Source organism: Halichoerus grypus, chromosome 7 (genome assembly GCF_964656455.1).
Source record: "Halichoerus grypus chromosome 7, mHalGry1.hap1.1, whole genome shotgun sequence".
In the NCBI taxonomy this organism is placed as follows: domain Eukaryota; kingdom Metazoa; phylum Chordata; class Mammalia; order Carnivora; family Phocidae; genus Halichoerus; species Halichoerus grypus.
The window spans coordinates 133735895-133762810 of NC_135718.1; the positions used below are offsets into that span (position 1 = coordinate 133735895).

General features: G+C 35.2%; 1 long non-coding RNA gene across 1 annotated transcript in view; it reads right to left on the bottom strand.

Moving 5' to 3' along the window:
- Nucleotides 1–409: 409 nt before the first annotated feature.
- Nucleotides 410–26916, bottom strand: part of LOC144382508 (uncharacterized) — a 319377-nt gene continuing 292870 nt past the window's right edge. Inside the window, exon 3 of the long non-coding RNA XR_013449512.1 lies at nucleotides 410–468. This is a non-coding gene — a long non-coding RNA (uncharacterized LOC144382508). The remainder of the gene's footprint in view (nucleotides 469–26916) is intronic.

Consider the following 26916-nt stretch of genomic DNA (forward strand, 5'->3'; position numbering starts at 1 on the left):
TACAGCAAGCAGAGGGAGAAGCAGATTCCCAACTGAGCAAGGATCCCAATGCTGAACTTGATCCCAGGACCCTGGGATCATGACCTGAGCCAAAGGCAGACGCTCAACTGACTGAGCCACCCAGGCATCCCCTTAATTCCTTTTTTCCAAACAACTAAATACCATCTATGGTGCTATATAATTTACTTGTTAAATGTACTTATTATCCCTACACACATGCATAAATGCACACTGGAATGAAAACAAAGTGAACACAAGTACTTTTGTCTCTTTTGTTCACCCCTTATTTCTGCTGCCTTAATACATACCAACTGTGATTTCTCGAATGAATAAATAACATTTAGGAGTCAAGCACTTATCTCTTACACTCCTTGAATTTCTTTTCACATAGAAAAAAGAACACTTACCTTTTCAGAATTATTTGGGGAAAAAATGTTGCTTCTTTCTTCTTCTCACTGGCTCCTCCCTCTGGGAAAAGAAGGGACATTTGATCAGTGAGAAGAGAAAGAACATCAATGAGCATGGACAGTACAATTCCTTTGCTCTATTTTTCTCCTTTATTCTTTCACTCAGAAATGTCATAAATACACTGACTTCAAATCAACACAATTTGATACTAGAAAATGATGAATCACTAAAGGTATTGCCAATTAAACAAGGAACAATTTAGTATTATTGTTAAAAATATTATTTTACAACTTCCTAATGACTATTCTAGCTAATGCAATATCCTCTCAAATAACATCAGATTATATTTCAGAAAACTTGAGAAGCAGCCAAAAAATTATAAATCCTTCTAAAACTATAAAACCCAAGATTCCCAGAAGTAATATTTTAAAAATCTATTACTTTTTGCAGATCAATCATAACTATTGAGATGTGAAAATATTTTAATAAAAATTTCAATGATAGGAAAGATAAAACAGAAAACACAGAAGCTGAGTGTGTTAGTATCTATATTTGTATAGATAAGATAATACATATGGAATCATTTAAGTAAAATCAAGTATTAGAAGCAATAAGTAAAATGCTATAAAATCAGCAAAGAAGGTTTATAAATATCCTTTTGGAAATTTACCATGGTCATGTTGTGAAATGGTAAAAGCAATTTTCTAAAAATATTACTTATGACACGATTTTATTCATATCAGCAAAACAAATATACCTCTATTAATTTTAAAAATTCTAATTAAATAACATTTAAGACTTTTTTTTAAAAGATTTTACTTATTTATTTGACAGAGAGAGACACAGTGAGAGAGGGAACAGAAGCAGGGGGAGTGGGAGAGGGAGAAGCAGACTCTCCACTGAGAAGGGAGCACGATGCGGGGCTCGATCCCAGAACCCTGGGATCACGCCCTGAGCTGAAGGCAGACGCTTAACGACTGAGCCACCCAGGCGCCCCTAAGACATTTTTAAAGTCAGAAGACATTTGGTGAAATCAAAGTTAGAATACTTTTCTGTCATTATGGGTCATTTAGCCTGGCAATTGAATAAACAAAATTTCCTGTGTTGGCAGAATTTAATTTTGCTGCCATGTGAAGTTGGTGTCTCTAAGCAAAATCCATTCAACCAAATAGTGCATTTTCTTATTGTACAGAACATAAAAATGCATAATGAATACCCAGTTACATAGTGATGCTTGAATAGCAGTAACACTTGGCTTGATTATAATAAGTTAATGTTATCTTCAATTTTGTTTAAATAATATAACAATTACCATTATTATTCCTAAGAGGTGTTTTTTAAGTGTGCAAACATAGATTAAATTTAAAAATGCCCTTTATTCAGCAGTTAACATTGCAAGTTAATAGAAGTTGTTCAACTATTTACAGCAAGTTTTTTCTATATAGCTGTCCTTAATTTTACAGTGCATCCCCATATTTAATAAACTATAATCTGAAAGTATATGTTCTACAATGTGCTAGCTCAGAGTCCTGATTTAAAAAAAAATTTTTTTTCTCATCTGGAAGATGTCCTAGTTTAGGGTACTTTTGCACAGCAAAAGAGGGACTCAGCTTCTGGTCCTGTTTTAACTTTATCCATCCTCAGAATTAAAACTCCACTTGTTAGAGTATATAGAAATGGTATAATGCATGCTTAGTTACAGACCAGCTGGAGCTTAGTCAGTTTTGCCTATCTTTCTGGTTGCCTTAATTCATTTCCAAGTCTGTAACATTCTTGCTATCCAGAATCTCTGTTTTCCTAGGTTGTTATTTTCGGTTCTCCTTTCCTCCATAATCACACTCAACAACCACCACCACAGCAGCAGCGAATGAAACAAAGTACGCACTAATGCGAACCAACAATATGATCCTGTACCCAATGCCAGAAAACTGTCAACTGCTGAAGTCTATCAGCAACACAAACCTTTGGTTACAATTTGTTTCTACTCCATAATCCCTTTTTTCCAGCTTCTGAAATCAATGACAAAGTCACCCTCTAACTGCCCTATCCGACAAAAGCGAACTATACCCTCATCTCCCCCACCACCCGACCCTGCACTCAAATATTCTTTAGCCAAGTTCAGATCCTGAAGGAGGGCACAGATCACAAATGTAATCACACATTGCATTGGCAGTAAAATGTCAGAGATGAAAATGCATTAGAAACAAAACCTTATATGCAGCATTTTTGAATACATATAATTATGATTGGTTTTGATTTTAAATTTGAAGCAAATGCTAATATTTCTATAATGATGATATGACAAGCATGCGGCTCACTTCTAAATTCATTTTTAGGGGCACCTGGGTGGCTCAGTCGATTGAGCATCAGACTCTTGGTTTCGGTTCAGGTCATGATCTCAAGGTTGTGGGATCAAGCCCAGAGTCAGGCTCTGCACTCAGCGGGGAGTCTGCTTGAGATTCTCTCTCCTCTCTCTCTCTCTCTTTTTCCCCCTCTGACCCTTGCCCACCCAACTGCATTTTCTCTGTCTCTCTCTTTCTAAAATAATAAATCTTTAAATTCATTTTTATATGATGTTTAAATACTTTTCATGAATGTACTGCCTTAAAATGAATGATTGCATAGTTTTTATTTCCAATGTAAAAATTATTTTTGCTACCATATATTAAGGAGAAATGCTGATAATGAATAGAATTAAATATTTATGAAAAGTATCTTAATTCACGATGTTTTTAAATATTTTTTCTTTGTTACTTGAATTCTCAAATAATAGCACTAAAAATAGACTATTGCTTATTTCAAATAAATCAAGATATTGTGAGAAATATTTTGTAAGTAGATGGGGCTGGTGGGTTATACAACCTTGTGGATGGACTAAATGTCATGGAATTTTTCACTTTAAAAGGGTGACTATATGCTAGGTGAATTTTACCTTCAAATTTATATCTTTTATAAATATCCCAGAGGACTACTGACAAAGTAAACCTTATTTAGTGAATTCGTGATTTTAAAAATATACTATCATGTTATGCAACTCAGACAATTATTTAATATTTATTAGACTATATTCTTGCATTCCCAAATTTCCCTAATTTTTGATTGATCAAATTCAAATTTTGTGATCAAGCTATTAGAAGGTGGAGGAGGGACAGTAAAGTATCCTCCAGACTGAGAAAACATTTTGAGACCAAAAAATGAAGCAAGCTACTTCATACCATTTACACAGAGTTTTATGCAGGGTAACTTACTGATGGGGGAATCAGGCAGAGGGATAACCCAGATGCCACGCAGCTCTTCTCCACCAAGCCCAGACCTCAACCCACAGCTTTTATAGAGCAAGGAGCATTGTGGCGAGGTCAAAGGGTAATGATCTAAATGGTGCCATCTGTGCACCAGATGATCTCTACTAGTTATCTAAAATGGGGCCTCCTGTATGCCACTTTAGGGAAGGTCAAAACAAGCCTACCCGCATTCTGGGCAGGGCATACATTACCCTGCAGGGGGCCTGGAACCTGGGGCCCAGAGGGAAGTCATTTGGAGGGCATGAACAAGATGAAGGGCTTAAGATAGAGTCAATGTTGGGGCACCTGGGTGGCTCAGTCATTAAGTATCTGCCTTCGGCTGAGGTCATGATCCCAGGGTCCTGGGATCGAGCCCCACATCGGGCTCCCTGATCCACAGGAAGCCTGCTTCTCCCTCTCCCACTCCCCCCTGCTTGTGTTCCCCCTCTTGCTGTGTCTCTCTCTGCCAAATAAATAAATAAAATCTTTAAAAAAAAAAAAGAATCTTTAAAAAAAAAGTCAATGTTGTCAGCACCCCCACACAGGAAAAGCTTGAAACCAGGTAAAATTTAAGGTCATTTCATATTTTATCCATATGTATCTAACTAAGCAATTCATGACAATGAGTTAGAGAATGTTGGTTGTGAAAGCAATTATAGCAGCACAAAGACAAGAGTGTATATTAAATAATGGAAGTGTATTAATTCCTTTGTATTAATTATCTAGAAACCTCATAGCAACCCTACAAGGTAATTATTGTCATTCTATTTGTGTATGAATGAACTGCAGTTTAGATTATTCACCATAATGTTATTGACTATGAAATCTGAGCACTTTTATTTTCACTGGGATACTTATATAAACCCATGAAAGGTATCTTTCTGAAAAATAACAGTCTATAACTGTGTACTAAATCTATAACTCAAATTAGTTGTGGGAACCTTCCAATATATTCAATGAATGCCTCTGGCTATCTGGAAATTCTGAGAAAATGCATTAAAGGGATGGAATCTGCATTTTGAACAAGGACAGTAAGTGGAACATAATAAAAATATACTTTATATTTCTCTCCCACACTTTCTGTTTAATATTTATATGGCAAGGAAATTATTTTTCTTGTAACTAAATGAAAACTCTGGCAAAGCCCAAGGCTTCTCTGGTAACTTTCATTCATCAAGCCCGGCTTCTTTTCAGCATTTTAAATGACCCCTTCTATAAATTAATTAAAACTTTACTTTTCACTCAGAAGTATCACTTTCCTCTTGATTCCTCCAGCTGGAATCTATCATCAGTGGACTTGACACCTTCATGGAAGGGAGTGTGGTTGGCTTTTTTCTTTTCCTGTTCACTTCTCCTTCTGCCCCCTCCTAGTCTTCTGGCTAACTGCAGTTACCTACATCTCTGGGATTGGAGCCAAATTTCTTATTTGAATGGGACAATTGCAAGATACTTTTTTTTTTTTTTTTTTAGACCTGCCTGATATTTAAAACTATTTCTCTCACTGGCTCATCACATGTTTCCTCTGAAGATCTGTTGACATTCATCAGATGAGATACTTGGGGCAATGTAATTCCTCTCCTTCAGTCTTATCCACTCTCCATTTACACTATTTTATTTTAGTCCACAATAACCAATGTTTTCTATTAGTATCCAATTATCTTCTGATAAAAATTTCTTGTTTCGAATGGACAACCAGAGCAAATATATTCCCCATGTGTTCTGCATGGAATACTCCCATGATTTACACGTGATTGACTTTCTTGATCCTGTGGATTTTAAGAGTGGTCTGAGTGATTCTCATCTCCTTTAACTTTAATAATCTCCTCTAACTTGCTGCTTGGAGTTCAGTACAAATGGTTATAAAGTAGAAATTAGTAATCATAAAAAATTGCAAAGCTCCAAAATTACAGATGTCTGTATTCTGTTTTTTACAGACTAAAACTCAAATAACACACTACATTTTACAAAGTTTATTATTATTTCTGACCAATTTAACATATCATTTACATTGTATATAAGCCTTCTATAGATAAGTCTCACTATTATTATTTAGAATCTAGCAACCATCATAAAATTCATGCCTGGCAAACATTTTAATCTACCTTTCCTTGCTTTTAAAAAAATTAAAAGGAGAAAAAACACAGATATATTTGAGCACATATTTACTAATTGTGTTGCTCTTCATACCTTAGTGAGATTGGATATAATCTCCTGTCAGCCAGAAAACTATATTTAACATTTCCTTTAGGCCAGGTCTGCTGGCAAAGTATTCTCCCAGCTTTTCTCAATCAGGAAGCATCTCTGTTTTGCCTTTTTTGATGAATATTTGCTTTAAATATAGAAATCTTTTTGACACTATTCCCTTTCAGCAATTTAAGGATGTCATTTCAATGTTTTCCAAACTCTATTGTTTCTTTTTTTTTTAATTTTGCAGGTCATAATTTATTTATTTTTTTATTATTACGTTATGTTAATCACCATACATTACATCATTAGTTTTTGATGTAGTGTTCCATGATTCATTGTTTGTGCATAACACCCAGTGCTCCATTCAATACGTGCCCTCTTTAATACCCATCACCAGGCTAACCCATCCCCCCACCCCCCTCCCCTCTAGAACCCTCAGTTTGTATTGTTTCTGATGACTATTCAGATGTCATTGTATCGTTCAACACCCGCATATCATGTGTCCTTTTTCTCTAGCTTCCTTTAACACTTCTTCTTTACCAGTGACTTTTAGTGATTTCACTATGATGAGCCTCTGTACCATTTTTCTTTCTTTTTTATGCTAGGATTCTTTCAGTTTCTTGGATCTAAATGTTGACAGTTTAACCAAAGTTGCAGCAATTTCTGTCACTATTTTTTCAGTTTTTTTCTGCTATACTGTCTCTTCTTTTTGGAACTCTGATTATATATAAATTAGTGGTAGGGCAAGTCCAGTGATGCTTACTGCATGATGACCAAAGGTGGAAGCCATCATTTCAATCTGAAAAATCTCAATAATGCATATAATCAAGTGTAATACTGCCATTTGCATGTTCATACAGAAGAAAATCATTCAAATGCACAAGTGTCTTTATGGAAAATTAACTGAAATCTCATCACTACAATAAACCTACTCTGCCTCTACAAATTGAACATTTCTGTTTTCTCTCTTGAAACTGTTTACCCTCCTCCCCTTTCATCAATTTTAGCTGCTATCCTTTTCATAAATTTCAGTTAAACTATTTTGTTTCATCACCACCAAATCCACAAATTTACTTTCATTTGTGCTTATATTGTCTTTTTCCACCTTTACAAATGAAGAAGTATACTGCTCTTCAAATTCTGGTCTGTTCATATTTACTTTAAAATTTAGTTTCACTCACCATTTTCAGTTATTTCCATTCCTTTCTGGACACTCTAGAGCAATATATGCTCTAAAACTGTTACCAACTCGAGTCCTTGGACTCTCCAAGTAATAGAATTGACTGGGGCTAAACCGGAATTTCCAGTCAAGGCTTTTACTGGGGCTCATGCTTCATCACATAGGAGACAGCAAAAGGAATGGGTTCTCCATGCTAGCTCTCAAAACAAGGACTGGGAAAGTTTTTAAAGAGCTAAGGCAGGAAAGGAGTGACCTATAAGCACTAAGGCCAGGGAGAGATACAGGAAGTTGGTCAATAGGTCACCTTGTACGGTGGACAGAACATGCACTGCATGTCTCATTAGCATGTTAAATCTTCACCCCTGGGCATGATTATTATTATTATAATGAGGGAAAAAGTCAGTGAAAGGTCAACTCGGGCATCCACCTTGGTGTGGACTGGTTTGGTTTGGTGTTTGCCAATCTTTGTAGTTGAGTCCCTCCTTTGGTAAGTATCCTGCTTCTGGATTCCCCCAAAATGAGCTACTCAGGAGACAAAGGGTTTCCACTATCAAGAAATGCTGGATTTGTGGTCAGGGTTGAGGGGATCTGAGTCCAGTTCCTGCTCAGTTTCAAAACCACCCATCTAAGTCAAAACCAAAACATGAGTCAAGAAATCAAAAGAGGAACAATCTTTCTCATTACGTTATTCTGCCATTACTAGCATTTTAATTTTAGAGTAAATATTCACAAGAGATTTGTCTACATTAACTGCCCTTATATCCTTTTTACTTTATTCCAATATCATTTGTAATAGCTTCCACATCAGTGAACTTACATGATTGATCAAGGAAAAAAGAACAGTGCAAAGAAGAGAGAAGACATGAATAAAAATAAACATATGGATTGAAAAGGGAATCTTTTTTGGCTAACTGGATAATTCTAAAATTACAGAATAGGGGCGCCTGGGTGGCTCAGTCGTTAAGCGTCTGCCTTCGGCTCAGGTCATGATCCCAGGGTCCTGGGATCGAGCCCCACATCGGGCTCTCTGCTCCGCGGGAAGGCTGCTTCTCCCTCTCCCACTCCCCCTGCTTGTGTTCCCTCTCTGGCTGTGTCTCTTTCTGTCAAATAAATAAAATCTTTAAAAAAATAAAAAAATAAAAAAAAAATAAAAAAAAAAATAAAATTACAGAATACATTGACATCATTGCTTAAAGGATTTAAACCTTTAATGGACTATATTCTTATACAAACATAAATTGTAGAAGCGGACTAATGAAAAAATTATTTAAATAACTTCAAGTGTAATTCAAATATATTCCCTTTAAAAATCAACAGCCATAGATAGTTCTTTTTGGCAAATGTCAATAAATCCTACCACACATAATATAAATATTCTGAAATAAGAAAAAAATGACTCTCATTCAAGTGGTAAAGAAAGGAAAACTGTAAGTAGGTAAATTTTTTAAAAAAATGCATAAATCCAAAATCTAATATTAGCAAGTTAAATTGCACAATGCTAATAAATATTCTGCTACAATCTAACAATATGTTTTGCAGGAATGTAAAGAAGGCTTAAAATTAAATAATTGACTAATATAATTCAACACAAATTAAAGAAAAAAATTACCTAAATATTGATAATCATTTATAGCTGGGCATAAAATATATATATATATATTTTATGTATATACATATACATATATATATATATATATATATATATATATATACTAAAGGATATGAAAGAAGCCAGAAATAAATATAGATATATATCATGTTTAGGCATGGTAAAAATCAGTTATGTAAAATATCATTTCTCCATGAATTGTTTTTATTTTCTTTTTATTTTATTTATTTTTTAAAAGATTTTATTTATTTAACAGAGAGAGACACAGCGAGAGAGGGAACACAAGTAGGGGGAGTGGAAGAGGGGGAAGCAGGTTTCCCATAGAGCAGGGAGCCTGAGCGTAAGGCAGACGCTTAATGACTGAGCCACCCAGGAACCCCTCCATGAATTGTTTCTAAAGTTCAATTAAACTCCAATAATTTTTTTTTTTTTGGAAATTTGTGTTGCACTCTCTCTCTCTCCTCTTTCATTTTCTTTCTCTGTCCTCCTCCCCCATATATCTGTTTGACTCGTCAAGAAGAGACAGGAAAAGGAAAAATAAATGAGGCAGTGGATCCTTGATCTACTGGATATCAAGACCCTATTATAAAGACAGGATAATTAAAATAGTAGGACACTGGTCAAAAGTTAGGTGAATAGGGGTGCCTGGGTGTCTCAGCCAGTTAAGCACTGACTCTTGATTTCAGCTCAGATCATGATCTCAGGGTTATGGGATCGAGCCCTGTGTTGGACTCCATGTTCAGCACAGAGTCAGCTTGGGATTCTCTCTCTCTCTCTCTTTCTCTGCCCCTCTTCCTCCTCATGCTCTCTCTCTCTCTAATATAAATAAATAAATCTTAAGAAAAAAAGGTGAATAAATAACAATGAGTATAATGTCTAAAATCAGATTACATTCATATACATATGCATGTATATATGTATGTGCATGCATGAGTATATGTGTGTGTGTATATATACATACATATATAAATTTGTGTGTATATTTATTATATTTATTAAATTTTTATTAAATATTTATAAATTTATTATATAAATTTGGTATAGAAAATAAATGGCTTTATTTCAATCCAATACGGAAATTATAGTGTTAATGTTATGAAAAGTTAGATATCCAGTTCAAAAATGGAAAGATGGGTTCCTATATGCCAGTAAGTTCCAATATGATGAAAATTCATGTGACAAACAATTCAAGTGGAAGAGATTTTTATATTTATTTTTTAATACCCGAAGTAAAAAAAAAAAAAGGCAACCTATAAAGGAAAATATGAGGATATATTATTTATATAGAAATATAAAAATTATGAAAAATAATATTACAACCAAAGTTAAAGTACTATACACAAAAAGATATTTCAATGCATAGTAGTATATAAATAATATATATGCATAAGTATGTGTGTGTATAATACACATATAATTGCCAAATTAAAAAGAAAAAGACAACCCCATGACAGTGTGTGTAAAATATATAAACAGTCAATTCAGAAAAAAAGGATGCTTAAAAACAAATAAGTATTTAAAAGTATTCTCATCCTCATAATTTGCGCAGTTAATTATACACATACCTATATGTATATACTTTGTAATGTCACTTTCGGCTATTGCATTAGGAAAAATTAAAAGACATGAAAAAAAATCATATGTTACTGAAGACACACAACAATAAGTAATATCATTCACTGATAGAATATATATATACTATACAACCACTTTGGAGATCATGTTGGCAATATGTAATAAATTTTCTATCAATTCTCTGGAATTACACTTGGTAAAATCTCTCACATGTATGCAAAGAGACATTTACAAGTATTGATGTGCTGATAAATGTTTGGCAAACAGCTCTCCCAGTGTGATACCATCATGGATTTTAGTTATTGTTTTTGTTCATATTAACAAGCAAGAAAAAAGTGACACAACTAAGATGTATAGCAGACCTACCCTCATTTGTCAATCATGTGAGGAACTTCTTTGCTGAATCAGACAATAGTTTTTAACATTGAAAGAACATTTCTTCTCCTTGTGTGCCAGTCACAATATAAAGGCTACACACACCTGTATTTTAATCTGCATTATTAACATTTTTCCCTTTTTGTCTTAATCTAAATATGAAATAAAAGCAGTAAGACATGTCTTATCTGTATTGTTTCTCAATCTCCATGGTATAAGTATACTCAAAATGGCCTAATTCAGTGTAGCAACATAACACCACTGAACATGGAGTTGGGAGAGATGTGTGGTAACAAACCATTACATAGAATTTTTACTGTGCACATACTATAAATATGAAAAAAAAACCTCCTGGATCACAGTTAATAGCTAAATACAATGCAAAAAATAAAGAGCTGATGAGTTTAGGACATCTATTGCCTTTGTTTCTAATATAAACATTTAATTGTAAGATTATATAATTCAATGTTTTAAATTGTTGTGTTTAATAATTGTTTGCAAAATTTCTGAAATGTCTACAACTGACTTTTATGAGTTGTTAGGGGCCCGCTCCGGCATACCCCTAGATGTAAGGTTATCACTACAAAGTTTTCTGTGAATGTAAGACATTAGAAATAAATCACCTAAAAATAAATGGAGATCAGTCATTAAGCGTCTGCCTTCAGCTCAGGTCATGGTCCCAGGGTCCTGGGATCGAGCCCTGCATAGGTCTCCCTGCTCCGCGGGAGGCCTGCTTCTCCCTCTCCCACTCCCCCTGCTTGTGTTCCCTCTCTCTCTGTGTCTCTCTCTGTCAAATAAATAAATAAAATCTTTAAAAAAAATAAAAAAATAATTGGAGATCAGATGACAATTAGTAAGACAGATGCTATGAAGTAGTATAAATTATCTATCTTGAGTAAATTCATCACTTCAATGCCCACTTTTTAGTATAGATGTGAATATTGCGACACCAGACTAGTACAAAGAACTTTCTCACTGAGGTTGACTGTTTTTCCATTATTTTCTTGGAGTCAGAGAAAGAAATTAATAAAGTTATTATACTTACTGAAGACAATTATCATATGGTTTCACTCATTTGTGGAACACAAGGAATAGCGTGGAGGACCATAGGGGAAGGGAGGGAAAACTGAATGGGAAGAAGTCAGAGAGGGAGACAAACCATGAGAGACTCTGGACTCAGGGAAACAAACTGAGGGTTTCGGGGGGGGGGAGGGGGATGGGATAGCTGGGTGATGGGCATTAAGGAGGGCATGTGTTGTGATGAGCATTGGGTGTTATACACAACTAATGAATCATTGAACACTACATCAAAAACTAATGATGTACTATATGTTGGCTAACTGAACATAATAAAAAAAAAACAAAACACTTTCAAAGTGCACAACACAGGAACAAATACTTTACAGAACAGAATCCAGCCACTAGTGAATTAAACTCCATTTTACTACCTCAAATATTAATAAATCTACTAATTGTGTCAGAAATCTACCAGTGATAAATAGATTTCAATTAGAAATCACTCCTTAAGTTATGGATCCAGGATTGATTCAAATATTCAAAATTATATGGCACAGTTACCAGATTATGCCATTATCAGTCTCTTATTATGAGGGTTTTCTACTGAAGTGTAAAGCCAAAAACAAAAACAAAAAAGTGAGAGCTGTAATCTAACCTTATAATCTAACCTATGACTTAAGGTATGAATTACAGATTAATGATTGAGAACTAGAGCAATCAATAATTTTATTATCAATATACATTTATTTATTTACTTTTAATGGTATCTTCAACTAGTGATCACATTGTTTGCACAATCTTTATATCTTACAAGTTTGAGAATATCTTCTCTGGTGTCATGTTTTTTGAATTCTTATGCAAGTTTGTTATTCATCATCACCTACTCACATAGGTTCTGGTTCCCAAAACTGATGCTAATATCTAGTGGCTAAATATAATATATACATAACAAACATGCAGTGCAAACTTTTATGGTGGGATATCCTAAGGAATATGGTTATAAAGATACCCTTATACAATTCTTCAGCCATTAGCACATAGTAGGATTTGAATGAGTCCCAAACTTTTACTAATTTGAGTTGATCAGTACCAAATCCAAGAAATCATCATTGATTCTTCTTTCTTGCACAACCCACATCCCACCCATCAAGAAGTCTTTTTTCATATATCCAAAGCATGTCCAAATCTAACCACTTCTTGATATGCCCAGTACTATTCTAGGTAATACTATCTTTTGTTTTTTTCAAGAGCTTTCTTGGGTCTACTTTCTTTTTCTTTTACCATCATCATCCCCTACCTGGATCCCAGACACAATCACAACTATCCAAGGGCAGCCCATCATAAATATAATGAAATAATAATAGTTTCTCATCACCTAACAGGCCATCTGTGATTGGTCGCTCAACTGCCTATCTGCATACTACTTTTCATTTCTGCTCCTTCTCATGCAGTACATCCAGCATAACTGTTTTCTGCCCTTCAAATGCTCCCAACTCTTCTCCCCTTATGCCTATTAGCTATTGCCACTGAGTGAAATGATGTCTTCTACAAAATATTTAAGAGTCTGCTGCCTTATCATTCATGTCTCAGCTTAATGTTTAATAAATGTTTGTTTTATAAATGTACCTGGTTGGCTGTACAGATTCAATTGATGAATAACAATTGCTTAGTACATATTTTAGGATCCTAATCTTTACACCCGTTCTGACAGAGCTGGACAGATGATTACAATCCAGAATGGGAGTATTAGTACCAAGAGTCGTAATTACCTTGGGAGTTGTAAAATTTAAATGGGAAAACATATAAAATTACAATAAAAGAATAATCATCAATAATTGTCTCTTTCCTCTTTAAACCTCCTCTCAGATGATGTACAGAAGATGAAATAATGCTGAGGTCGTTAGAATTCAGAAATGTATCCTCACTTTCATATATAAGGTTTGGAATGTGTCCATGATAAAGAGGACTAAATGTTCAGACTTGTGATCATACCAACTAGCACTCCTTCTTGCCCTAGTCCTGAATTAAGGTGAAGAAAGTGTAAAATGGAAACATTTCTTAATTAGATTAATGAAGACACTTGTGATTCTTTGCAAGCATATTTATTAAGCACCTACTATGCTCCAGGCACAATTCTAGATGAAAGAAATGCTAAATAGAGTATAAGTGGCATGATTACTGATTAATAACTTCAAATTTTATATCTCGAAATCTCTGGATGTATTCATAAAAGTGATAAAAATCAAAGTGTTATTCAATGAGATTCTGGTTGTAAATGTACTATACAAAAAGCATGAAACCTAAATAAAACAAAAGAGCTATGTCAGCCTGCAATCCATTAAAATGATCTAGTTTTATTAAAGGTGTGTCTCTTTATATGTAATAGAGGTTATCCTGGGTTGCACACAGCATTTCTCTCTGCGAAATCACTATGGAAACTGCCACAATAGATTATAAACTCCATGACCCTCCATTATAACACTTTTATTTTGTGTGTAGTTTTCTCCTTCTTGCACACCTTTCACTGCAGCATTATCAGGAAGAATTCACATATCCCTATAAACCTATTAAAGAAAATAATTAAAGTAAGTTCAATTTTAGAGGAAAAAAAGCCTTTGAACTCTGTGGCTGATTAAATTCTGGACAATTTTCTTTCCATTTTAAGTTTTAAAGACATGGGTTATTTTTCTTTGAAATTCTGCTGTTTTTGAGAACAATCAATAAAATTTTTTCCTTGGCCCAAGGTGTCATCCATGAGTGAATGAATGAGAGTTAAGGAGTACGCAGAACAAGACAGCACAACACCAGTAAACAATTGACTTAGGTCATGACTTTGTAATGGAGGATTATTAATTAGCAATATAAGCAAAGGTTTTGTATATTATTTTCCATTAAAATTTTTTAACAAACCTTCCAAATGGAGTTTAAGTAGAGAATGATTGCCTGAACCACTTTCTCTAACTTGAAAATCCGATAAATTCAAAAGCAGTATTTCTATTCCATGCATGCTTTATATTCTAAATTGTATGTATAATATAATCTTTCTTAAAATGTCAGTTGGTTTTAAAGTCACTATTGCTCCATCTCACATTTTCAGCTTTACTCCTCTGTGTGTGTATGTTTTAAATGAGATTTTTTTATAGAAATGTGGTATTTCTGTAGTTTAACATTTTTACGGTTTATATTCCATCATCTTAAACTCTAACATGAGTCACTATTTTAAGATTGTATGTTGATAAATTTTCAAATGTAAATCTTTAAATTGATAATTCAATGTCAGTAACCTGTGATATGTTAAGTATCTTTATGAGCCAAATGATAGATATGGGAAAATTCATATCTGATAAATTTTAAAACCTGTTCTCTTAATCATGGTACATTACCATACTTTAGACAGACCTTGTTTTCTGCACTGAATTAAAATAATTAAATAATTATCTCTCCCCCTCAAAGAATATTTTTAATGGGAAAATAATGTCTGAATTGAGGACAGACATACAGATCAGTCCCTACATGTCCATTGCTAGTGATCCCGATGTCTGTATTTCGGGAAATGCATGTAAATTAATACCCAATTTTACAATATTTTAAGATATCATAATAACTTGGGAATATATGGCTTAATTTTCAGTTAACACAATATTGGTGCTCTAACTGTAATAGAAATTATATAACCCTAATCTACATAGGTTATTCTTGTTAAAAGGAGGCCACATACTTCACCTCAGATAATCTCCCTTAAGAGACTGCAATTGTTTTCATGATATTTAAAACTTTCTAAGGGACTACTCCAACTGGGAATTTTATGAATTTTTCTATATATCCTTTTTTTAAAGACTTGTATTTTACAGAAAAAAAATCAATATTTATCACGCTTGTCAAAATAAGGACTAAATATAAAACTCAGAATAAAATTTGAAACAATACTCAAAAGAGTACATAAAATTTTGTCACTCGTAGTGGAGGCTTTGTTGGAAGTGACTGTAAATTCAACCTAGCATATCACTGAAATATAGCTAATGTATTAAAGTGTTCTAATTTTCTCAATTAGAGTGGATTACTTTCTTAATTTTGGAATTGGGCAATGTCAACTAATGTGTTACAGGAACACGTTCACGGTTGTCTTGGCAAATAGGAGATGGCGTGATTTAATTACAGCTCATTGCTTTTATCTTCATGTTAATAAACAAATATTTTATTTAAAAATCGTTGATACCAAGCAACAAATAACTGAATAATATACACACTTACATCTTCCTTTGAAAATTCATAAATAAGTTTTAACAAGAAAAAGAAACCTACAATAGACATAAACGTATGTGGTTGTATATGTTATAAGGGCGATTTCAAACTAATACTGTCTCTAGCTAACAGGAAGCCAACAGGAAGAATAGCACCTCCGGTTGATATTCTGATTGATTTCTGATTTATTTAACTTTTCAGCAAAATCTCTGATTTCTGCCTCTACTGATCATTATTTGTTTATTCATGATTTTTTTTATTGCCTTATTACCATTGTGTGGCAAACAGCAAATAATCAATAAAAGTTTGCTGACTAAATAAATACATTGTAATCAGTACCTGTTGCAAGTAATTAAACTCCTATCAAGATTCTCCTACATGCTGCAACTAATAATAACAAGTGACGTTATAACATTATCGACCATTGAAGGAAAGCATCAGTCACATAATTTACATATCTTCAATGAAGGTAAATTGAAATTTTATTGAAAGAGATTTTAGAGATCTCCAGTATGTGCCTTCTATACGTGCCTCTACGCTTAGCCTTTACCCTAGCAGAGCCAGGTATTGCCTGCCCTGTTTTCCAGATGACTCTGGACTCTCTGTCCAGAGTTGATCAAACCCAGGGGTGGGAACACAGAGCCAAAGCAGGCCAATTGGATTCCTGGAAATGAGATTTTGGAATTGGGATATAAAAAACTTAGTTGTTTGTGAGGAACCAGAAGAGTAGGTAGACCAAGGAGCTAAGGCTGCCATCTAGGGAAAGAAATATGACTCATCATCTGAAAGCAGATGAGGGAGTGGAGCCTGAAGTCTTCAGAGAGAAGAAGATGAAACAAGGCAGAGAAGCAGAGCATCTAGCCCATGTGGCCCCAGGCAGAAGAGAGACAGAGATAATGAGTTTTCACTTCCCAGAAGGCCCCACCAATACTTCTGTTTTTAAATTTGGGGAAATTCTAATACATTTTTCAGATAATTTCCCCCTTTTTAGTGTTAATGCATGATTATTTTTTCTTTTAAATAAAGTGAACCAAATTAAACATTTAGAAAATGCAATGTGAACAGATTTTTCAATAAATCGTCCTGGTTAAGTTAAATTGTCTAACTCAAGGTAAGATCTGAACACTGTGAAAATAGAACTGTACCGAATTCTGTTGCATCAGGCTTTTTCAGTGCAGTGCTGAAAACCATGCACTTTTACAATCTCGGCGCATTTGGAATTATTTAGAGCATAGCCACCTTTTGTTTGGCAAGAATACAAGGTAAAGGCTTCCCGGGAGAACTTACTCTTGGAATGTGCTGCATCCATTGTCAAAAGATACTAAGATCTGTGAATAAAATGTCATCAACACTAGTCTTATCCTAATTCCTCATCTACCCTCGGTAAACAGCCTAAACTCCTGCAACATTGGATATTCTTATACCCTTCTCCAGTCACCTGACAGAAGTCACATTAGAAATCAAATGTGTATTTTTTATTTCTACTCATGTTCCCTCCCAAGCATTTTAAAAACTTAATACCATAGGAAGCCAGAATCATGGTTTTATATAAAATATGAAATACCACTTGATTGAAGCAAAATATATTCTATTTTGTCGTACTTAAAGTGGTTTTCAGTGTTCCTGCTGTTCGTAAGGCCTCCCTTCGAAGAGGGCCACTCCCCATCTTTGGTCCCTGAGCGCGTAGCAGATCACTAAGAGGGTAAACCGTAACTTAGCTAACTACGCAGGAGACCCCCATATCATGCATGAGCACACTGTTGAAATCAGGAATATATTGCTTTTGTCGCGACCATAAGTCTGAGGAAATTGCTTTAAAGCTGTGTTTCCTGATTTGATTACCCCAAATTTCACACTGCTGTGCACAAGTATCTGGAGAACAATTGTATGCATTTATCATCTCCATTTAAAAACTATTAGGTATCTTTGAAACATTTGAACCCTTTCACTGAAAAATGCTATGCAAGGTATGGCCCAGGGCAATGATGTGCTGATATATAATTATTCTGCTGAAATTCATGCTGAAAAACAGTATCCAACTTTGAGGAACACGGATTTATTCTTCTTTCCAATCTCACAGCCTCTGCATCTAAGACTTCATCGACTGAAGTGTGCAATTGTACAACACTATTTTAAGCATTTTAGAAATTCCAAACTGGGGGGTGGGGGGGGAAGCAACTTCACAGGCCCAAGGTCAAACGTTTGGTTAGGACAGAACAGGGATTTGTAAGGAAGCAGTTGCTAGAGAGGTCCCCGCCAGCAATGCTAAAAATGTGGGCTTGAAAAAGACCAATGGGAGTCACTGAGGAATATTCAGAAGAATTTACTTTTCGATTATGCTTTCCTTTATAATTTTAATAAAATCTAATAATGATTAGGTTATCTTACTGAGTCCAAGTTTTCCCTGCTTCGGCTTTTTCTTTCTGCCAATGACCGGAAAGGAATACATCTGTTTATTAAAACAACACAACTTAACAACTATAGCTTCTTACAGGCCAGGACCAGGAGAAGCAGGCAATGGGGTCTGAGAGGAGCCAATTCAAGTTTAAATCACCAAATTCCCAGGCCTTGGAGTCCCTAAGGATCAGGGAAAAAGATTTTTAAGCTTTACGGCTTTTTTGGAGGGCCCCAGAATGCATATATATATTCATATCACCAAAGACCAAAACAGCTCGTGATTTTGCAATATCCAAGGAAAATGGGCCAGTATATGCAAGTAACAGGTGCATTCCCTTTGAATCTAATAGATAACAACAGCATTCCAGAAATCTCTACTATTAATATATGATGTGAATAAAACAAGGCCCTCTCTAAATGTGTGTGTGCGTTGTGTGTGTGTGTGTGTGTGTGTGTGTGTGTAGGTAAAAACACAAATAAGCCTAGCTGTATATATGTTAGGAGGTAATAAATTTTTCTTTATAAAAATTCCTCATATAGAGGAAAAAAGAATGTAAAGGAATAGATTATGATGGGTGGTTTTTAGACATCATTGCTAGTGAAAACTTTAAGGGGGACTCTGTGCAGGTGTGAGTAGGAGTGAGCATGTGAGATATGCACATTTGGAGGAAGAGTGATCTAGAACAAAAACCTTAAAATAAACAGGAATCATTCAAGGAAGTTTCTATGCAAATTATTTCCAGTAAACTGTTAAGAAATACTTTTTCCAGATCTAGGGAAAAAAAAAAAACAACAAATTTGAGGTCTTGGGGCCCATCATCTGAGCCTTAATGGCAGTGGAAATAGCATGGAAATAATTGCTTTTCCTTCAAAATGGAAAAAAAAAAAACCCACAATTATTTCAATCATTTTTATTACTTTTGGGATAGCATAAGCAATAAAAGAGAAGTTTGAGTTTGAAAAAAGGGGCATTTGAGTGTAATCTCATGTTGATCTTGTAATGATTTTTTACTGAGAAAAAATTTTTAAATGTATCAGTTGCCCTTGAATACAATGAAAATGTTCTTAATTTACATGTGGAAATACCAGTTTTTTTTTTCTCATTTGTTTGATCTGATATTCCATATGTATTAGTTTACTAGAGTCGCCATAACCAAGTACCACATACTGAGTGGTTTAAACAATAAAAATGTATTCACTCTCAGTTCTGGAAGCCAGAAGTTCAAGGTCAATGTATAGGTAGGGTTGGTTTCTTCTAAGGATCGCTCTCCTTGGCTTATAGATGGTCTCGTCTTTTCCCCATGTCTCACACGAGCTTCCCTCTGTGAGCTCCTGTGTCCTAATCTCTTCCTGTGAGGACACCAGGCATATTGCTGTAGGGCCCACCCCAATGACCTCATTTAATCTTAATTATCTCTTTAAAGACCTAAACTCCAAATATAGTCACATTCTGAGGTATCAGGGGTTAGGATTTCAGCCTATAAACTCGGGGTGGGGGGGCCACAATTCAGCCAATAACACCATAGTATTTTTTCCCATAGTGCATTTTCATCTGCAAATTCAAAATTTTTTTAGGTCTAGAAAATATTCTAAAATTATACAAGAATATCAACTTCAATAGTTCTAATACACATTTTTATATTATTATGTAGATACTTGTGTATACAATTCTTCCCTGTTCTTTGAAATCTAAACTATTCACAGGAATAGAAAATATCCTGTAATGGTTTGGTGTAATCAGTATTATTTAATCCATGACAGTGACCCCTGTGTGTGTTCTGTCTTACACAGATTTTTATGCATACACACGTGAATACACATGTGTATAAAATGCTTGTAAGCTGTACTAGACAACCAAAGGGGTAAAGAAAAATATTCATATTTCATGAACAGATTGCAAAGTATTGTTCTGTTCTTAGTCCTGGTGTGCTCTTCAAAATCTCATTCTCTCCCAGTAGCGTAGATGGTATATATGAAAGAGACTTCGTATCAGTGAAATTGTGTTCCACCATTTCAAGAAGAAAACAAGCAGGATCTCTTTTTAACTATCTTCTATTTAGATGCTGATTCCCTTTACCTAGAAAACCTTCTTTCTAATTAAAACTCTAAAAGAAACCAGAAGGGAAATTATAATCACGGTAGGAAACATGAAAAGAGAACCAGGCAGGGTAGGGGTCAATTTTAATCACCTATCTTAGTGACTATTTCTTGTAGTCACAGATCCCTGGGTAAAACTGTCTCACTCTCTCCCTCTGACATTTCACCTACCCCTGTATTTGAGTTTTGCCTACATTATGTTCTGTATGGGTCAGATTACATGCTTTAAAGTTATATTATCAGCAAAAAGCATTATGTGATAAAGTCTTTGAATTATTTTACCTTCCTGGGCTCAGTTATTTTGTCAAAATACTTACAGAATTGTTTTAGAAATAATTATCCAAATACTTTTAAGCTAAAATGGGAAAAAAAATAATTATTGGAAAAAAGTTGAAGAAATACAAGAAAAAGACAGCCGCTTGCAGGACAAGACAGGGAGACAAAATCTCTGGAATGAAGATAAAATATGGGCTATTTTATCTCCAGCCTTTGCCCCAGGCGCTATCTGACAAGGTAGGGAGAGGTTATGGCAATCGGCAAGAGAAAGTCCCCAAATCTCCTTTCTCTTTCTACTTCATATTTCTTAAACGTTAAACCATGGAGATATTAGAACCCTACAGTGACTGAATTTCAGAAACTTGGAATGCCTGTGAAGTCTCTTCTTATCAGGGGACAAATGCAGGGTCAGCAGGTTCGTGCTGCAAATTTTCAAGGGAAAGAAACCCAAATATTTTATGCTATTAAAAATCTATCACTTTTTTTTTTTAAGATTTTATTTATTTATTTGAGAGAGAGAGAATGAGAGAGAGAGCATGAGATGGGGGAGGGTCAGAGGGAGAAGCAGACTCCCCGCCGAGCAGGGAGCCCGATGCAGGACTCGATCCCGGGACTCCAGGATCATGACCTGAGCCGAAGGCAGTCGCTTAACCAACTGAGCCACCCAGGCGCCCAAAAATCTATCATTTTTTAACCTTTCACTTTTGGTGTAATTTGGTGAGACCACATGTAATCTGATCTGATTGCAACAGAGTGTAAAATTGCATTTTTCGTCTCCCTTTGTTATCAAAAAAGTTGTTACATGTTTGAGGGAGCCAGGAGGGAAGCTGAGGCAGGGAGGAAGGGTGGGGTTGAGGCGCGGAGGGCTAGGTTTACCAGATTCAGAGTCCTGTACTCTGTCCCACAACTCTCTTATCCACACTCACCCCCATTTCACTTCTCTTGCCTCCGCGCGAGAGAGAGCTGTTGTGCAGTGACCAGAGGTTACACGACTGTCTAACCACCATTAATTTACAACTCTAGTCCTCAAATTGTCTTTCATACTTTATTGTTCGCACACGGTCATTATTGTTTCAAGAGCTAATGATGCTATAAAAAATATCTATGGCTTAACGAAGGGCACTATCTAAATGAAACCGTCGCAAACAACTATGAAATATTGTAATGTCAGAGCAGGCTCAGCAACTGAGGATCTGAGAATAGACACTGCATGCTTTTTGGTGTTTTATTATAAATGGACTCATTCTTTTGAGGCTTTGTAGCAGTTATTTCCAAGCCTAGTCTTTCCCCACGGTGAGATGAGAATCAGGCTGGGTGAGTAATTGTTTTGTTTGGGTTGTTACAGACCTTCTCTAAGTCAGAAAAATGGATGTGATGACCTCAGGAAATTCCTCAGGTCTTATTGTCCTAGGAAACCAAATATATTGCAAGCAGCCAAACCTATAGCAAAATATTAGCATTGTAAATATACACATTTTCTATACACACTGTGTTCATGTTGTTTTATATAAGGAAACACTAGATTATTAGCTAATCTAATTTTCTCGTAACATAAAATTTTCTATTTTGCTAGCATGCACATCTTAGATTCATGCATTCAACAGTGTGGAAATACCAATGTGATATTTTTTCAAAATTAAAAAAGTCATATAATCATTTTTATACAACTAAATGCCATCCTCCATTTTTCTCCCAGAGGACAATAAACAGCAACACACTTACCTGATGTGGATCATACTGTTTGTTTACACACAGCAGATGCTGACGTAGTTGTAAAGTGGAAGGTAAGAATTAAAATGCATCACCACATGTTAGAAATGTTGCTGAGGCCGTCCTGCTAAAATAAAATCTAATATTTTAACGAACCATATGCTACATTCGAGTAAAATAAAAGTATGCTTAAACAAAGGAAAACATTTATTTACTTTATTTATTAAAGGGTTTAGGTAATTATTTTTAATAACCTTTGCCTGCCCATTGAGAATAAAGAGATGAATCTAGAAATCTCAACACACATCTATAATGGTTCCCATCTTGTCCAGTCTAAATCCTTTTTCCTGGGTTTTCTGCTTATCATTTTTCTTCATCTTTATGGCAGCATTCTCCCACAAAGAGAAAAAAAGAATTTCAGGAATCATTTTGTCTTTTAACCTCTGAACAATGGGAAATTAGCCAGTGTAGCAGACCTCCCTCTCTCTGTCTCTCTGTCCGCCCCCCCCCAGCATGTATATTTGTCTATCTTTCTCTCTTTCACTGAATAAGCTCTAATGTCAAAGGGATTTCTCACCTACATTCTCCAAAATGTATGACAATCTACATACAATATTTGAAATGCCTATAATGTGCACTCTCAAAATATATGAAATGGGAATCTGTTTTCCAAAGCCAGAAATACATAGTAAAAGGAGCTCCGGAACTAATGATGACAATAAATATTAAAATCCCTTCTGTAGTTTGAAGCCGGACTTGAGCCCTGGTACCTGCAGCAGGTGGGTGCCTGCAGTGTGGTGCAATGGTGTGGGAGATGGTTGGAGGAAACCTGGCTAAGCTTTTGACTTGCTACCCCACTTTTGTTGGCCTGCCTGTAAGAAAAGACGGTAACAACAGCTCAAACTACTCAGTGAGCTTGTAAATACCAGTACAGACAGACAGCAGCTCCCAGGCACTTTCTCTTCCATCTATAGCTCCTCCAGATACCGAGTCCTCAGCATTATCATTTACAAAAACGGTCTCCTCCAAATCCTTCCCGTCCCGAAGATGTTAAGTTGGAATACCCTCTTCTGAGGCTTTCCCTTTTTTTCTGGGATCTTTGTTCCTCAAGTACTGTTTGAACTCAGTCTTTTTTATGTCTGAAGATGGATTTTATTTTTTATAATTTATCTGTTTTTCCTCCCAGTTATTCTTGACTACCTATAGCAGGCTAAATAATGCCCCCCTCCCAAAACAGAAATCTCCACATCCAAATCCCAAAACCAGTGACTGTGATAACTTATATGGCAAAAATTACTTTGTGCATGTGATTATATTAAGGATCTTAAGATGTGGGGATTGCCATGGATTATACGGTTGGATCACTATAATCGCTAGGGACTTTATGAGGAGAAGGCAATGTGACCACAGAAATAGTGACTGGAGTGATGTAGCCAAAAATGAACACAGCCACCAGGAGCCAGAAGAGGCAAGGGATGGAATCTTGCCTGCAGCCTTCAGAAGGAACCAACCTGACTGACACCTTGACTTTCACAAAATCAGTGAATGTACTTTCGGACCTCTGCCCTCCAGAACCGTAGGAGGATATATCTGTATTGTTTTAAGCCACCAAGTCTCTGGCAATTTGTCATAGCAGCATTTTAAAACTAATATGCTATCCTTGGAGGTCTGTATGATCTTGGGGAAAGAGGAAAACCCTACCTCACAAACTCATAATGCCAATTACCAATCACATCAAAGCAAGCACAGGATCCCCTGCAGCGGAGTAATAGGAGATGGGGGATGATGGCAGAGACCAAAAATTATCAGCAAATATGCATGTCAGAAAGGGTAGATCCCCATCCTTAGTGAAAGCCTGAGCAAACAAGTCTGAACATGACCAGGGAATTCTGGAGAAATTCTCGAAGTTTCCAGTTGGGTTATACACATAAAAATTTAGTAGAGACTAAAAAACCAAATGGTAGCATAACGGTCAAGTCCTTGAGAGTGAAAAGAGATCTAGCAAACATATGATCTCAGAAGGGCAGGGGCTTACTCTGAAGAAAAGATAATGCAAATTTATTTGAGCACTAGTTAAAGGAAAGGAACGGATCTAATGGAAGGGTTTGGTGTAGATCTACGAGGAAAACAGAATATGTGTCTAAGATGGAAGATACAGAAATGGCTCACTGAGAAGACAAAGCACAGCCAGACAAAACTAAACCTTTGATGCCAGAAAAAAAATCCGCAGTCAGACGCGTTATCCATTGCGCCACTGGCCCCAGAAAAAAAATCCATCTCTTTATGAATGGACACAACTGAAGATTACTCTAAAATAATATACAGTTGTTACAGGAAACGAAAAGATGAAAATAAAGTGAATAAGATCTAAAGGACAATAAAATGACAAAAAATATTTGAAAAGTTTAACCTAACACTTTATTTGAAACTTTAAAATGGACAATTTATTTATTTATTTATTTATTTATTTATTTATATATTTATTTAAATATAAATATAAATATATTTAAATATATATATATTTATTTATTTATTTTTAAAGATTTTATTTATTTGACAGAGAGAGACACAGCGAGAGAGGGAATACAAGCAGGGAGAGTGGGAGAGGGAGAAGCAGACTCCCCGCTGAGCAGGGAGCCCGACGAGGGGCTTGATCCCAGGACCCTGGGATCATGACCTGAGCTGAAGGGAGACGCTTAACCAACTGAGCTACCCAGGCGCCCCTAGACAACTTATTTAGAATAAAAAAACAGTGAGGAAAAATTTCAAAAATAATATTATTTATTATTATTAATAGAAAAATACAGAATATGAAATAAGACCTAACCAAATTTATAAATTGTAAATATATATTAAATTTTAAAATATGTAAATACTATAAATATAATAAATATATATAAATTATATATTTTATATATATATATAATATAATTGGGTTCCAAAAGAAAAAAAAGCAGAAGACACTTGACTGAAAATAATACCATCCATCCCACCCTACATCTGCCAACATGTTACTTTTTACGAATTTATTACCCCAGCCCAAATTGTTTAGAATTCCTTACTAACTGAAGCTTCCAATTTTATTTTTCCTATCAATTCCTCACAGATTTATTGTCTCTTTGTCTAAAAAATATAAAAACTGCCGGACTTGATCATTTCTTTAGATCTCCATTCCATTATTGGGCCTTCATGCACAGGTAATAAAACTGTTTTTTTCTCCTGTTAATCCATCTCATATAAATTTAATTCTTAGTATACCTTCAAGAACTTGAGGGTAGAGAAGAGGTTTTCCTCCCCTTCAGTAACAACATTTATATACTCAATACTTTAAGATCATCAAAAAGGAAAACGTGAGTCAGCCTTTATTCAGTTATATTAATTTCAAGTTTAAGGCCACGGGAAAATAGTTACAGAGATGAACAGAGTCAGGGAATATTTCTTCCCTTGATATTTCCAAGAATACCTATCAGGGAATAAGTTCCACTCACTAAAAAATGAATAAAAAACGGCATGATATCTGAGAGTGAAAATGAATATTTTATATACAGAACTAATATTTTTAAATGTGGATAAACTTCACAAAATAATAAATATAATTTTTGCCCTGACAATATAGAAATAATACAATTAAAATATTTGAGAAGGTGAAGATTAATAAGCATACTTAAGATTAGAAAGTTCCACCATGACTGAGTGGCTCAGTCAATTAAGCATCTGCCTTCGGCTCGGGTCATGATCCCAGGGTCCTGGGATCGAGTCCCACGTCGGGCTCCTTGCTTAGCAGGGAGCCTGTTTCTCCTTCTGCCTCTGCCTGCCACCTTCCCGGCTTGTGCTCTCTCTCTCTTTGTCAAATAAATGAAATCTTAAAAAAAAAAAAAAAGTTACACCCTAAGATAATACCAGATTGTTGTTGTATGAAAAAGAAGGAAGGAGGGAATAATAACTTCAGTATTGTTCTTGACAGGGAATCAAAAGTCAGTATCTAAAGAAAGAAGGAACCATAGTATTTTAAAAGATATTAGTAAACAAGTAAGCTAGAAAATATTTATTATAAATCCTCATAGATGTTAAAATATAACAAGATGACAAAAGAAAGTGGACCATATAGTGGAAAAATTTCACAGAGTAAACATAATGAAAACTTATTCACAGTGAAGTGCTAATATTTGTGTCATTGAAATCTTTGACTCCAGGAAGAATCTGTGGAACACTGATAAATATAATAATAAATATTGCAGAAATTAGACCAAATATCTTGGATATATCAGTAAGTATATATGAGCTTAACTCACATATGAAAAAAAAAATAATCTGCCCTCACAAAGAACAGGTCCGACTCCATATTCCATCAAAAGGACCACAGGATTGGGGCCCCTGAGTGGCTTGGTTGGTTAAGTGTCTGACTCTTGATTTCGTCTCAGGTCATGATCTCAGGGTCGTGAAACTGAGCCCCACATGGGGCTCTGCACTCAGCAGGGAGTCTGCTGGAGATTCTCTCTCTCCCTCTCCCTCTCCTTCCGCCCTGCTTGCACTCATGCGCTCTGTCTCTAAAATAAATAAAT